Source organism: Sinocyclocheilus rhinocerous, unplaced genomic scaffold (assembly GCF_001515625.1).
Source record: "Sinocyclocheilus rhinocerous isolate Xijiao unplaced genomic scaffold, SAMN03320098_v1.1 scaffold1666, whole genome shotgun sequence".
NCBI lineage: Eukaryota > Metazoa > Chordata > Actinopteri > Cypriniformes > Cyprinidae > Sinocyclocheilus > Sinocyclocheilus rhinocerous.
In genome coordinates, this window is record NW_015628700.1 from 64,086 (window position 1) to 77,319 (window position 13,234).

Sequence of the window (13,234 nt, forward strand, 5' to 3'; positions counted from 1 at the left end):
TTATTGACTCATGTGTGTGTGATCTGAGAGCACCGGTTGATTTTGAGTACAGGTGAAATAGTTTTGCAGTGATTGTTTGATTTTGATGGAAGAGTCAGAGGTTTCGTGAATTTAGTTTGAGTATTTGGATTGGTGTTTAAGGTTTTGAGAAAATGAGTGATGGTTTCAAGAAATGTGTTTTAGCAATTCAGAAAAACTGTAATGTTAAAAATAAATAAATCTTAATGTTAAATCTTTTTTTAAAAATACATTAAACATTATCTACATAAAAACTAGATGTTTTATGGTTTTAGTTTAAGTATTATCTGTTTATTTGTTTATGTCTTTTTTTTTATTATTTCATTTATTTTAGAATGTTGTTCCAATCAAAACAAATCTATGAGTTTCATAAAGATTGGTTTCCCACAAGGCAATTGGTCTATTAAACTAAAGGAAACATGTTTTTAGGATGTGAAATGGTATGTGTGTGTGTGTGTGTGTGTGTGTGTGTGTGTGTGTGTGTGTGTGAGCCAAGTGGATTTTGAATGCAGCTTCCAAAAGACAAAAAATAGCCGAATAATATTTTTTATATTTGATACAATCGCACCCGTGTGATTAGATCGTTCAGTGCGGCACAGCATCAGCTGCTAAATTCAAATCTGCGTTTGCGCTTTGGCTGGCGCTGAGCCAGAGTCAGACGCGTTTGTACAGCGCTGCATTATAACCAATCACACACGATTCTGTTGCGCCTATGAATGCAATGGCCAATCAGAGGCAATCAGATGAGTCATCGCTGAAACGCGGTGTTTAGTTCTCTCGCTCGCTGACTGAATTCTCTGTCGAATTCTCTTATCAGAAACAACAAAGTGCAGATGTGCGTACAAGATATTCATTTCACAGTGTAAACAGCTTCAGTGGTTTCAATGGGAGTTTTTGAGAGTCCACCTGAACTCTGGCTAGACTGAATGAAAATGTTCTTTGCTCTCAGTCTCTGTAAAATGAAAGTGTTATAATTAGTAACTTACAATATTGTTATTAAAATCACATTAAATACAAAGTCAGTTGTATTAAAAATATTTTATGGCATGACACACCCATATCTGGTACTTAAAGGTGCAATAGGTGATTGTCTTCAGAAAAACACTGGTGAATGACACATGATGCATATTTTGCATGTCTGGCTTAGTTAACACACCCGATTCAGAAAACAAGCTCCTTAGAAGTGAGCTACGTGCATGAACTGTGTTCCGATCGATATGTATTTTCCAAAATCTCCTACTGCACCTTTAAGTAAAAAGACGGGGTTTTATGTGTAGTGAATAGACTTCCCATCACCCATTATAGATCAAATAACATAATCTATAAAGGTGCAAAACGCATTTACTTACACATATTTGAGAATCGAGATATTTCCTGATATAGTTACCACGTTTGGAAATATTTCGAGTAAAATGAAAAAAAAATTAAGCATATATCAGTTATACAGTTCTGTCGTGGCTGCTGTGTGCCCCCCCACACACACACACCACTCGCACGTGCCCCCTCAGAAATCATGAGTGCGTGACGCCCCTGTGTGTGTGTGTGTGTGTGTGTGTGTGCCTGAAAAAGGATCAAAGGGACTTTAGCAGCCAGACTTCACCTGTGTGCTATCTAAAGAGCATTAGATAATGGCCTGACTTCAGAGGTAAGAACAAAACCCCTCTGTTCACATGCACCAGCGCTGTTACGCCGCATTTGATTATTTCATTACATCAAAGTCACAATGAATGTACCAACACAATAATTCAATCAATGTTTACAGACCGCAAACACACACATCCAAATAATTTCTGCTGTATTATGTCAGAAATGTAAATGAAATGTAAATTTTCATTCATACAGTGAAATATAATCATATCATGTGCACAATGTGTTGTTGAAATGAGAGTGGAAATTATGAAAACTGTGAGTGGCTTGATATCCAGCTGTGGAAAATTTTATGAAATTACTCATTACATTTACATTCAAAATCTTTTTTTCCCATCCTTTTTATTTCCCTTGACAGACAAATTCTACTAAAAGTTTAGCACATTTAAAATACATTTTATGTCTATTCAAAAGAAAAAATCAAATTACACTATTGGTAAAATTATAATCACATGTGATTTAGCATGTTAGTCAACACATTATAATAAGTGTACTTATTGAAAACATGACAAAAGATTATTAAAACATAATGATTCAAAACTCTAAATTAAAACTTTTAATTTGGCATTAGTAAAGTGCAGTTTTTTCATAATGCATGAAAGTGTCTACCTTGAAGAAACTTAACTGGCTTTTTATGTCATTAATACTATATATTATTACTATATATTATAAGGTTTGAAGTAGCCTATACCTGTGCACACAGAGGCCAAGATGTGTTTCTAATAGCTCCACCTGTCTGCTCTCACACACACACACACACACACACCTGCAAGTATCACTTAGCTCACTCAACCTAATCCTGCACACTTGTGAGCACTTCTTTTTCTCTCTCTCTCTCTCTCTGGCTATCAGCCTAAACTCTCAGCACGCAGCAGCAGTGACCTTTGACTGCAGGGCATTGTTCTTTTTACTGAATCACCTTATTTCTAAATGTTGCTCAAAAGTGTGATCACGAACGGAGCTGCATTTGTGAGAATTACATTTTGAGGCATTAGAGGTGTGATTAGACATCTTGAAACCTCATTTGTACATTTTCTGATAATGTGGGGTTTTGCTTTCACCGAAATTTGCCACCGCGATGCTAGATTGTTGTGAGTATGAGCCAGGACATGCAGTTACTCAAGTGCTCTTTTGTGGGTTGGTTGCCATATGGTTTCATACAGAGCGCATTAGTGTCTGCTCACTTTTTCAGCGGCCTTGCTTTTAGGAGTATTTGTCCCTTAGAAATCTTTGTTACAGAGTTTTTGGACCAAACAAAGTTTAATCACGCAACACAGTGTGATTTGCTTGTTTCGATACTCTGACTGGTGGATATTTCTCTCATAATGCAGTTTTTCAGCAGTGTTAAACATTATTATTTTAAGAATAAGTTGAAATAATGCAAATGGAAGGCTTCAACAAAAGCATATACCATCAATTAACAACCTCACAACATGTCTGTCTTTAACATATTATAAGTTATCATTAGCAGGTTACCAATTCACCTATGGAGAAAATGACTGTGATTTTGACTTCTGTTGCACTCTAATGGTCCAGGTTAAAAGAGGCTACACATTTCAGGCCTCTTTTTTTCCAATGTAAGTCTATGGGATTTTTATCCATTTTAGTCCAATTGATTTAGGCACTGAAGAAGGTCATGTTGTGACCAAAACATCTGCTTTTTCCCCAGTAAAGGTGTGGGATTTTTTCTCCATAGTGTGTGGGCCTTTTTTGAAAATGTTTACTTATTTGGATTATTATGGTTTAGGCACTAGTGCTTGTGGACTTTTAAGGTGTGGCAAGTTTTTGGTGATAGCTTCAAACCAACTGCTTAGAAAAATAATAGCACAAATCTCCTCAATAGGCCACATGATTTGAGGTATCATTCCTGTTTCTAGCATGTTCCACTTTGCTACTTTTGACTTTAACAGAGTCCTGCAGTCATGTATTTTCGTAGGCCATCCTGAAAGTTCACATCACCTTCAACAAAAACTCAATTTTCCATTGGTTTTGGAAAGTGACTGATCTGTTCAGTGTAAGGATGTTTAATGTCCTCAACAACCTCTGTAGTCCATTTTAGACACTTGTTATCAACCACCTTTTTCAAGACAAGTAAATGCTTTGATAAACTTTGATATTAAGAGGAAATCATCTCACCATCACCTTTTTGCTGACATTGCAAAACTCACATGAACTGAAGTCTTCCAATGTGTTCACAGGATAAACCCTAAAGCCTTGTCTTTGGAGCAAAGTGAGTAAAGGACAAACCTGCACACACACACACACACACAGAGCAATGACAGCAAGAGAGTAGCCTGGACTACTCTTCACCTCTGACTGAAATAGCAGCTCCTCCAGAGCATGCCTGTGGGGTGTAAGCGGACGGTTAGGTAACAGATAATCATTGAGAGCTCTGCCCTCCCATACAGCTCTCATTATCCATGCTAAAGCTAACGTTATCTAAAGATAAGAGCCCGTGGCTGTGCATGGACCGGCTGATGGAGCTGCGGCTCAGAGCCAACCGGTGCCCCAACATTACAGGATAGACAAGGCCAGTTTATATCCAGCGAGTTAGCTGGAGAACCATCTACTCATATGAAAGAAAATCACAAATGAGATGTCTAAAACATCTCAGATGTATCTACTTGAGAGCGGTGAAATTAAATACAGATCAAATGGAGACTTCATTTTTTTTTACCCTAACTTTCCTTGTGTCTTTTCTAGAGTTTCATACAGATGAAACTCTAATCTCACATGTGTCTCCTCTAGAGTTTCAAAAGATCTCAACTGTGTATTTTTTTTTTTACCCTAACTTTCCTTGTGTCTTTTCTAGAGTTTCATACAGATATCTCAGTGTGAACTCAAAGATTTTTCATCAGATTCTGTCAAGACCAGAAGTGCTAGGTTTTTCTCCTGAGAAAAAGACCCTGGTAATCTCACATGTGTCTCCTCTAGAGTTTCAAAAGATCTCAACTGTGTATCAAATGGGGCTCAATATGACCCCAAAACATTTCTCATCAATTTCTTCCAAGACCACAAGACCTTATAGCAATAAAAAAAAATTAAAAATCCACTAGGTTGTCCACTCTCACAGAAATGAGATCTCCTTAATCCTCCTTAGTCAGTTCTCCTTTGGATGTAATGAAAGTCAAATAGATTATTGTGCAAGTCTTTCACTTCTTGGTTTTTACTCCTGAGAAAAGACCTCTGAAATCTCATATTCTCTCTAGAGGTTCATAAGAGATCTCAACAGACACCAAAAGTCTGCAATAAGAGACCTCCGATATTTCTCATCAAATTCTTTGTCTTGTCAAAGTCTTCTGCTTCTCATACTCTTCCCCTGAAAAAAAGACCCCAGTAATCTTACATACAGTAAGTCTCTTCTAAAGTTTCATAACAGATCTCAACAAGGTCTCAAATGGGGCTCAGATTTGTCTTGACACCAACGTCTGCAATCAAAAGTCAAAGAGCTCGATATGAAGTCAAATTCATCATTCAAACCCATAGAAAAGCAAAAATCACAAATCGGATCTTTTTTAGTTTCTCATTTGTTTCTCTTAGACAGCAAAGAGATGCAATGGAGATCAAATGGAGACTTTTGCTTACAATAAGCCTCCCGTTTCTCTGATTTTTCTCCTAATGAAAAAGACCCTCAGCATTGTGCCAAGAAAGTCTGCCATGCAACAATTTCATTATGACCTCAACTATTTCTCATTATATTCTTCATAATTTCAAACATCAATCAAAGCTGATTCTTAAATGAAACAACAGGACTCAATTATTAAGTCTCCTGAGCTGTGAAAGAGCATCCTCTGAGCAATACAATCCTCTTCCATATATCAGCACCAGCATATGATCAAACAGCGCTGGTTATGCAAGTTTTATGACATATTATGTTTCACAGATTGTGAATGCAAATCACACTGCGGATGTCTGCGTGAGATGCTATCGCCTGTATTTTGCATGTGCACCCGTGTTTTGTTATAATGCATTGAGGGAGCAATTCGAGTGCCATGCAGATGACTGACTCAGCAAGTAGCCTTAAAAAGTGTCTGTACATTAAGGCTAATGAGAGGAGGCTTTGACTTCCCTTTAATCCGCTTAAGTAAAGCATGGCCTCCAATGTGAGGGACGTCTGCTCTTAACGCTAACCCTCTCCTCCTGTCCTGTGCATCGCAATGTGATCATGACAACAAAGCCCTTGCAGAAAAGAAAGCTGTTTCTTGAAAACCAAACACATACACTATATCATACATGCAACAAGTGCATGTGTTTCTGCATGAAATAGCTCTATACATATGTATGCATATTGAGCATTTTTAAGTGTATGAAAAAAAGTGTATTTTTACACTGAAAAAAAATTATATATTTTAGCTCCATTTAAAAAAAACATGTTGAAAGACTGTCAACTAAATTTGTTTATTTAAATCTATCTAAAATAAATTGATTGCAACCACTTACCTATAAAAAAATGTAGTAAATTCAATGAATCATTTTTTCAGTGTGTGTATATATATATATATATATATTCATTTGGTTCCTTCATATTATTTTACTTTTATCTATATACACTGAAAAAAATGATACCAAATTTTATAAGGTAAGTGGTTGCAAATTATTTATTTTAGCTACATTTAAAAAAAAAATTTACAAGTTAGTCAACTAAATTTGTTTATTTAAATGTATCTAAATAAATTGATTGCAACCACTTGCCTTGTGAATGTAGTAAATTCAATTAATCATTTTTTCAGTGTAGTTGTATTTTCTGACTTTTTAAGAAGTACTCGAGGAGTGACAGCAAGAGTCAATGCCAAGTTCTTGTTGCCAGGGCAACGGTGGCTCTCATAGGCTTTTCGGGCAGGTCATGTGACCAGCAGCTTTGACGTCACTGTGGGAGGCAGGTTGGTGCTCTGAGCTAAGCTGCGGGTGAGTCTTGTGGAGTTTCTCGTTGGAGCTGCTGGTTGCATCAAAGCTTGTTCCTGATACCTGTGGCTGCATATCAGCACTGAGGCCACACAACGCCTCTTCCCTGCCGAGCTCTCCGGGTTATGGCCATCTAAAGTCTCACGGCACAGCACCAGAACAACCACCTGAGGTGAGTTCTCTCGTTTTTGTGCATATATATATATATATATTCATTTGGTTCCTTCATATTATTTTACTTTTATCTATATACACTGAAAAAAATGATACCAAATTTTATAAGGTAAGTGGTTGCAAATTATTTATTTTAACTACATTTAAAAAAAAAAATTTTACAAGTTAGTCAACTAAATTTGTTTATTTAAATGTATCTAAAATAAATTGATTGCAACCACTTGCCCTGTGAATGTAGTAAATTCAATTAATCATTTTTTCAGTGTAGTTGTATTTTCTGACTTTTTAAGAAGTACTCGAGGAGTGACAGCAAGAGTCAATGCCAAGTTCTTGTTGCCAGGGCAACGGTGGCTCTCATAGGCTTTTCGGGCAGGTCATGTGACCAGCAGCTTTGACGTCACTGTGGGAGGCAGGTTGGTGCTCTGAGCTAAGCTGCGGGTGAGTCTTGTGGAGTTTCTCGTTGGAGCTGCTGGTTGCATCAAAGCTTGTTCCTGATACCTGTGGCTGCATATCAGCACTGAGGCCACACAACGCCTCTTCCCTGCCGAGCTCTCCGGGTTATGGCCATCTAAAGTCTCACGGCACAGCACCAGAACAACCACCTGAGGTGAGTTCTCTCGTTTTTGTGCTGTTGTTTTGCTGTTTTTTCTTGCAGGTGAAGTCTGGTATATGCTGGCCGTGCACTGATGCACTGTCAGTGGACGTGAAATTGAAAAGAGACAGCCCAGTTTCTCGGTATCCTGTGAGGTTTGGATGAAAGGAAGCAAGCTGTTGCTTGAACGTGAACAGGATGCAACTATATGAACCGTTAGGATCTCTGTGTGGAGAATGAAGGTTCGGTTTTATCCCTCCTTTATCTAACCTGGAACTGACAAGAGTGCTGGAAGGCGACTGACCTGAGTGGATTTCAGACCATTTGGCTTTGGATAAATCCTGGAACATAAGGCTTAGAGGAGGGACACTACCTGGTTTCACAAGAGGAACATCTGATCACCTGAACAAGACCAGATCTGAGTTCTGAGCTACATTGCATGCACTTTAAAGTGCCATGTAGACAGTAGTATATACTACAGTTTTTTTAGAGAGATAGCTTGGACACATACACATGGGGAAAGAATGGCGTAGAAGCAATTTTCACTCAGAAATTGCTTGTAAATTATACAACTGATGACCAGCGACATTGAATTTGCATGCAGTTTTCAAGTCTGAAGTAGTGTTTTTTTCTTTGTAAAACATACTCTAATAATCTTAGTTTTATTTACAACTTTGAAAAAATTTATTTACAGTGTAGTCGACAAATAATGTCCATTAACAACATTCTTCACATTTTTGAATCACCCTTCAGCTTTAAGTTTGAGTTCACTACAATAAGTAGACTAACATCAGCTCATCAATTCTAGTTTAAAACACCTACACATTTTAGATTATGTCTGTGCAAACATTTTTAATGGGTCACACTTTATTTTATTGTCTAATTCTCGCTATTAACAAACCATTAACGACTTGCCTCAATAAACTCCTAATTTGCTGCTTATTAATAGTACGGTAGCTGTTAAGTTTAAGTATTGGGTAGGATTAGTGATGTAGAATATGGTCATGCAGAATATTTGCTTTATAAGCACTAATAAACAGCCAATATGTTAACAATAGGCATGCTAAAGTTAATAGTGAGAATTGGTCCTAGTGCTGGGCGGTATACCGGTTCATACCGAATACCGGTGTTTATTTTTGTTATGATATGAATTTTTAAAATACCGCAATACATACATGGTCATGCATGAAAAAAAAAATACCATCATGTACCGTGAAACCGGTATAATTTTGAAAAATACCGTGATATACATTTTTGGTCATACCGCCCAGCACTAATTGGTCCCTATACTAAAGTGTTACCTTTTAATGCATGTGCAAAGTCACACTGCCGTTATAACAACTCTATTGTTTCAAAGTCACATGGATTTGTGTGAAAGAGGAAATAAACCTTTTGCTCTAAATGACTTAATTCTCATTATTGAGTGGTTGGTCACTAGTACACTGAAAAACAGAAGAGGAATCAGATAAAGTCAGTTGGGAACTCAGGTTAAGAAGCAAACGTGCTCTCAGAACACTTAAGAAAACATCTCAGGTTGCAGGAAGTTGTTGAGGTGCTCTTTTTTTCCCCCTTTTGCATTGTTGTGGCATGCATGTAGGTTACACGGTGACGTTAATGTTTTAGATCTGATGGGCTGTTCAGAAAGCACACGTACTTCTCCGAGAGGGTTTTTTGAGAAGACGCAAGTGGGCGCTTGGAAAGAAATGTGACAGTCTGCGGGGATGTGGAAACAGAGACGCTCGGCTCTGTGAGAGAGTTTAGTAGAGCGAAATAAAGAGAGATAGAGAAGGAAATGTAGAAAGGGAGAGGGGAGTGTCTGTTCAGAGAGTTTCCTGTGAAGAGCTGCCGACATACAGAGCTGATATAGAGAGGGAAGAGAGGAGGAAAGAAAGCTGGCGACTTTCACAAGGTCCAACAGGTGAAACTGAAGTGCATCATTTACATCAAGGTGGGTCAGAAGGTGAATGTTTTTCTTGCTACTGTCAACTTTGGCTCTATTTGGCTTGTAGGACACTCTTTGTAAAAGCTGCCTTGGAATCTATTCAATTCAAACAGTTTGTGGGTAGTTGACATGACATATCAGACAGTACACTGTTAAAAATAAAGGTTCCAAAAAGGAGTTTTCGTAGCAATTCCATTGAAGAATCATTTTGGAAAAGAACCTTTCAAAAAACCTTTCAGTGAACAGAAAGAACCATGTTTTCTTAGTGTGAAGAACATTTAAAAGTCTAAAGAATCTTTTTTTTTCCCACTATAAAGAACCAGGAAATGGAATGGAAAGGTTCCAAGGATGTTAAAGGTTCTTCGAGGGATTATAGATGCCAAAAAAAAAGAACCTTTATTTTTAAGAGTTTAACAATAGTGTCATGTCATGTATTGTGATGTACTGTGCTTGATATAAAACTATTTTTAACAAAAGTTTGCCATTTCTTGTATAATTAAATATATTAACTGAGACTTCATATTAACTTAGTGTGTTGCAAAAATTAAATATTAAAGTAAACAGCAAAAAGAGTCATCGAAAATATGTGTCTGTCTGTCTGTCTGCCTGTCTGTCTGTCTCTGTCTATCTATCTGTCTGTCTGTCTCTATCTATCTATCTATCTATCTGTCTGTCTGTCTGTCTGTCTGTCTCTGTCTATCTATCTATCTATCTATCTGTCTGTCTGTGTCTATCTATATTTCTGTTTGTGTATATAATATAATTATTATATCTTGATGTTAACAATCCAACAACATATTATTTGACATATTACGGAAATCTGAAGTATACTGTATATATCTATACCTTCTTCTTATAGGCTATCTTGATTTTGACCAAAATTAAATTAATTTAAAATAAAATAAAAATCAAGGACAATATTATTGATGTATTAGATGTCTAAATCATGTAGACTGGTTGCAGTGATTGGGATCAGAGTGTTATTACCAATGCTGTCCATTAATGTCTTCTGTTTAAGAGTTAAATATGAAGCGTCCACGTCTCTGAGTTTCAGCTTCAGTATAAAGGTGGTAAAAGCATGTACTATGACTTGTCTCACTTATAAAATGCTTCATTAGATCCTGAGAACGTTTGAGTCTCAGTGGAGCATGTGAATGTGGCGGTGTTTGGATTGAATCTTATGAGGATTGTGTGTATTTTTAATGATACTGAGTGTACAGTTATTACTGTAATGTTCAGCTCAAGTACGTACGTTCACAGTGACAGCAGCTGAGAACGGTAATGGCACTTAGTAATGAGCCGTGGTGTCGAGCGATCGTGATTTCACACTCGAGTTCCTCTACATTCAATTTGTGTGCATTGAGGCTGTAATGTAAAGGCATTTCCTGTTTGTGTTCATCATGTGAAGCCTCTATTGCTGTAATTGACCATGATTTGTAAACGCTACGAAAAAATGTTGCCAAAAATAGGGGCTTTGCAAATATTTACATGAAGAGCATGTGCAGGAATTGTCGAGCGCGGCTGGCGATGGCGTTCAATGCTGTTCTCAGAGATGGATGGAGGATTGTGTCGAGGTCAAGCAAGGATAGTTTACAAGCAGTTAACAATTTTAGATTGATGGCTGGACGTTTACATTTGAACTAGACAAAAATGCTTTACATCAAAAGTCTGGGTATTAATATAGAGTTGCTGTTTCTTCAGACAGGAAATATGGACCTTCAACGACCTCAGTACTGTCAGCCGAGAGTGTGTGATATTTATAACTACTTTCAAGTACATTCACTGAATTTTTCTCATACAAGCGAAACATTTAGGAGGTCACTTTCCTCTAGCTTTCGACAGCTTATACTTGCACAAATGTTAATCCGAAATGTTTCTCTTATTTAAAGTTCCATACATTAGTTTTGAAACCATTTAGTGAAGGCAAAGATCTCAGCAGAAGTCACACCGAGAGAAAAGGTCACCATTTTAGCCTGGGCCTGTAAATCCTCATATAACAATCACAGACTTTCTACACGCATGCAGAATTCCAGCTTAATTTAAAAACTTTTATACTTTTAATTATAAAGTACGGAGCCCCGCACATGGCATGCAGGAAAAAAATAGTAGGCTAAATCGTGCGCACGATTTACTATTTCGTTCCCTCGATTTGCTAAATCGTGCACACGATTTAAAAATCGAGAGAGCAGATTAGTAAATTGTAAATTAGCAAATCGAGGGAACAAAATAGTAATCGTGTGCACGTTTTAGTACATCGAGGGAACGAATTAGTAAATTGTGCGCACAATTTATTTATTTTTTCTTGCATGTCATGGCTTGCATGGCTCCGTAATAAAGGGTTCATTTTACGATGCATATTTTATTTCATATGTGCACTATTGGGCGGTCTGTAATGAATGTCTCAAAACATTTGTGATTTTGACTTTCCATTACCAGTGGAATCCAATGTGTGCAGTATACCTGCTGCATTCTTTATCACCAATACCTGGTATAAGATATTTAGTGGCCCTTACATAACAGACATGAGTCTATATTTATACCCTACTGCTTCAGATTAGCCCTGCAGAACCTTGAGTTAATCCTGCAGGTACAAAGACACAGAGAGAGAGAGAGATTGTGAGGGAAAGCAGATTTGTTAGCTAGTTAGCTAAAGGAAATTAAACGTGAAGTTAAAGGAAAGCTATAATTCATTATTTTCTTAATCAGCATTTTTGTTGTTTTCCGGTAAAAATATGTATAAACTCTTCAAACAAGATCAAAAGCTAAATGTATAGAGACTGTTTTAATAATTTATTTATTGTTTCATGCTAATATTTCATTATTTCCATAAGTTATTCTTAAGTTTACATTTTAAAACCTGTGAAATCATATGTCCTAACACTGGAAACACAGTTGAAACCAAAACTAAATGTTTATAAATGAGACATAAATTGATATTGATGTGGCATGAGTTTGGTGATGGCATAGCACAGATGTCAAGTGCAGATTGAGGTGAAGAGTTGCCAGCAGTGAGCCACAGAAACCGACAGTAGTGCAAGGGTTGGCGTACAGTTAATAGCTATGTGTGAGAGACATGAAATTCATAACTAAACATTGATCATTGATGCTGATTCATTTTCATATTGCACATGCTAGCTATCAACCAACGGTCTGCTAATGCTGACCTGATGTTTCCCCTTGATTGTAATTTTAGCATACACTTATTGAACACAGCAGTGTAAATGCAGCGCTGTCGATGTCTGCTGATGTGAAGGAAATTTCCGCATTGACTAATGTCACCAGATGTGCCCGTTATAACAGAAATGCTGTTCTTACACAGCGCTGTATGTTTATTTTGGTGAGCCTGGGAAAGAACAAGGAAACTATGAGAGCATTTGATGAGTTTTAATTTCGTAGCCCCCTCACGAAAGCAGAACTGCCATTTTCCACAGTCATAGTTCAGTTTCAGAGCTTGTGGTTTCATTTGGCCTCTGTGGTTTTGAAGGGTGGAGGAAATGGAGGGGAGGTATCAACTTTCTATCACATGACCTGCACCTTCCTGTGCCTTGTTGCATCGTTTGTATGGCCACTCGAGTGAGAATATTCATTTATATCGTTTTGATGGCTCATGCTTCTGTAAGTCTGTCTACATGTCACATGGACAAGTCATTGGTTTGGTTGCTGAATGCATCAAAGGTGAAAATGAAAATAGCTGAGCTCTGATGCTCATCTTTGATTGATTTATTGACAGAGTTTGATTTCAGCTTGTATATATATATATATATATTTCAGCTTAATTTCAAATACCACTGTTTAATACAATAAACACTATTGTGCGTGTGTGTGTGTGTGTGTATAAAATAAAACTAAATAAAACTAAATATATATATATATATATATATATATATACAAAATATTAATATACTATAACACTACACTCTAAAAAATGCTGGGTTAAATACAACCCAGTGCTGGGTAAA